Source organism: Myotis lucifugus, unplaced genomic scaffold, assembly GCF_000147115.1.
Source record: "Myotis lucifugus unplaced genomic scaffold, Myoluc2.0 scaffold_39, whole genome shotgun sequence".
Lineage (NCBI taxonomy): Eukaryota > Metazoa > Chordata > Mammalia > Chiroptera > Vespertilionidae > Myotis > Myotis lucifugus.
Window position 1 is genome coordinate 781137 of NW_005871087.1, and position 3658 is coordinate 784794.

Consider the following 3658-nt stretch of genomic DNA (forward strand, 5'->3'; position numbering starts at 1 on the left):
AATTAAAAATATTTCTTTAATATGCAATTACCAAGCCATACTCAAATTTCCTCTATTATATGAATTTTTTTTGTAATTTCTGTTTAGAATCAGGATCAAACAAGATCATTTTGATTGTTATGACTTTAGGATTGATCCTTGCCTCCAGATAGTGACAGCCTGATTTTTATACATTTCCTATCAGCCTTTCTCCTAGTGGTTTTAGAAGCATTAATGACCATCGCCTGAATCACTAATAATTGAAATAATTTTCTAATTTGGACACTCTTGCATTTGTTAACTAGAATCAGGGGTGAGTGCCTTCTTAAATTTTATGCTTTAGGCACCCACTCACCTTTACCTTACTCCCGGCCCAAGGCAGAATTCTTCTGTACTGAAGATCTTTCCCTTTTCCATAGGGATATTTGGTTACACTGAAATTCAGTTTACATCAGAAAGGCAGGATGAATGTTTAGTTCTTTCCCTATGATTACCAATTTTTAGAGGAATAAGTTTGATGTTCCAGAAACCTGCAGGATTATTTCCTTTCTGAAAAATTATCTGAATCCATGGCTTTTTATATATTCAACTAGAGGCCCGGTGCACAAATTTGTGCACCAGTGGGGTCCCTCGGCCTGGCCTGCAGGATTGGGCTGAAACCAACTCTCCAACATCCTCCGAGGGGTCCTGGATTCCGAGAGGGCACAAGCCAGGCCCAGGGACCCCACTGGTGCATGACCAGGGCCGGGGAGGGTCGTGGGAGGTTGGCCAGCTAGGAAGGGACCGAGGGACAGCTCCAGGGCATGCATAGCCTGCCTCACTCAGTCCCGATCTGCAGGACCCCAGCAGCAAGCTAATCTACTGGTCGGTGCATCTGCCCCCTGGTGGTCAGTGCACATCATAGCAAGCAGTTGAGTAGCCTTAGCATATCATTAGTATATTATGCTTTGATTGGTTGAACGGCCGACCGGTCAACCGGACACTTAGCATATTAGGCTTTTATTATATAGGATGTTTTAGCCAATTGCAGTTCTTCATCTTTTTGAAATTAAAATTATTCCATGTGTGTCTTTGAGAGCACACAATCCTAATGATTGTCTGTTATTATAATTATACCTTGCTGTTAATCCCTTAATTTAGCTGTTGTTGTAGATGTGTTTTAGATATATTCTCATGTTCACCAGTTTCTTTGCTCATACTTCCTTCATTTTAAAAAGATAGCTATATTGAGATATAATTCATGTACCTTACAATTCACCCATTTAAAGTGTACAGTTTGATGAGTTTTAGTATATTCACAAAGTTGTGCAACCATCACCACTAACTCCAGAACATTTTCATCACACCCAATAGAAACCCTGTACCCGTTAGCAGTCATTTCCCATTCCTTCTATCCCCCAGCCCCTGGCAATCACTAATCTGCTTTCTGTCTCAAAGTGACCATTTGAGGATCTGTCTATTCTGAATTATCCTATATAATAAAAAGCTAATATGGCCCTAACTGGTTTGGCTCAGTGTATAGAGCAACAGCCTGCGGACTGATGGGTCCCAGGTTCGATTCCAGTCAAGGGCATGTACCTTGGTTGCGGGCACATCCCCAGTAAGGGGTGTGCAGGAGGCAGCTGATCGATGTTTATAACTCTCTATCCTTCTCCCTTCCTCTCTGTACAAAATCAATAAAAAAATATTTTTTAAAAAAAGCTAATATGCAAATTGATCAAACGGCAGAACGACTGATAACTATGATGCGCACTGACCACCAGGGGGCAGACACTCAATGCAGGAGCTGCCCCCTGGTGGTCAATGCGTTCCTGCAGGGGGAGCGCCACTCAGCTAGAAGCCCTGAGCTGGGCTCATGGCTGCCGAGTGCAGTGGCAGTGGCGGGAGCCTCTACCGCCTCCGCAGCAGCACTAAGGATGTCTGCCTGCCAGCTTAGGCCCGCTTCCTGAGGGCCTACCGTAGGTTGGACATCCCCTGAGGGCTCCTGGACTGCAAGAGGGTGCAGGCCAGGCTTAGGAACACCCCCCCACACACACACTGCATGAATTTCATGCACTGGGCCTCTAGTCTTATATAAAGAGAATCATCATAAAATGTGTACCTTTTGTGACTGGCTTTTTTTCACTTAGCATAATATCTTCAAGGTTCATCCATGTTGTAGCATGTCAGAGATGTATTTCAGATTGTTCATTGCAAACATCTCTATAATAATAAAAGCATAATATGCAAATTGACCAAATGGCCAAACAGTGGAATGAACGTCCAGACGTCCTTCCAGACAACTTTCAGGACGAAGCCGGGGCTGTAAGGGCTGAGGCAGCCACCGGGGCTGCGAAGTCCTACTCTTGCACGAATTTCATCCATAAAGCCTCTAGCAGTAATATAATTGATTTTTAAAAATTTATAATTATTGTTGAAAGTATTACAGATGTTCCCCTTTTTTCCCTCCATTGACCTGCTCCACCCCACACCCATCCCCCACCCGGGGCCTTCACCATACTATTGTCTATGTCCATGGATTATACATATATGCAAATAAATTCTTTGGTTAATCTTTCCACATCCACCCACCCCATTCCTGCAACCTCAATGAACTGGTTATTAGTTCTAATGGTTTTTCAGTTAATTCCTTAGGATTGTGGACACTCCAGGTAATTAAAAAGGCGTTCTCTCTTATGGTGATTTTTCTTTCCAGAACCTGCTGTCTCTCATTCCAGTCCAGCCTTCTTTGGGAAATCCCAGTTTATTAGGCAGGTCTGTACCTGTCAATCCAATTGTGAATTGTTTCAAGTTCTTTTTGTGTTTCGGATTTCTGGGCCATTGCAAATTAAGAGGTGAAATTAAGCAACCGTTTTAAATGTCCCTGCATTATCAATGATAGTTAAGAAGTTCTTTGAACTTATTCCAACAGAGAGGAGGCTGGTCTGCCCAAGGCGCATGGGAATTTTCTAGGAGCCTCATTTTCTCACCGACTGCGTGTCAGCTGTATTGATGAATGTCTTAGTTGGCTCCAATGGAAAGAAAGCCAAGCCCAATTACCCCACTGGGTAAATCAAACAGGTTTTACATACCTAGGGGAACCAGAAGGAAATGAGCAGAGTCAGAAAACAGCTTAATGATCAGCAGCATTTTTTTGGATAGAGTAAAATGCTAGCTTCAGTACCAAAAAAATCTCACCACAGGGGTGTGTGTGCTAGTGGTGGGGGTGAGTTACAGATGGAAATATCTCAGTAAAATTGGGTCACATTAGGCCTTTAGGAAGCTCAACTCTTCCTCCTAGGCCCAGCCCTCTGTGTGTCTATGTCAGCCAGGACATAAGCTGGGCCAGTGACCCTCATCAAACCTGGGGTTAAACAATATGCAACAATACTATTGGGTACCATTCAAGTACCCTCAGCATGAACAGTCTTCATTCATCACCCTCTCCAACGTCAGGTAAATCCAGCCTGGTCCAAAACATTCCTGAACTCAGAGCTGGGGACCTAGAACAAGGCTCAGTGCCCCAGAGTCTCTGAATCATCCAACAGATCCTTAGACCAGATGAACAGTTTAGCTGCAGGCATCTAGTGTCAAAACAGAATCATCTTTCACCATCTATATTCAGGAAATGCCTCCCACAACTTCTGCCGGTTTCCATTGCTACATCTGTCTAAGACTCATCATACTAAGCTTCAAAACT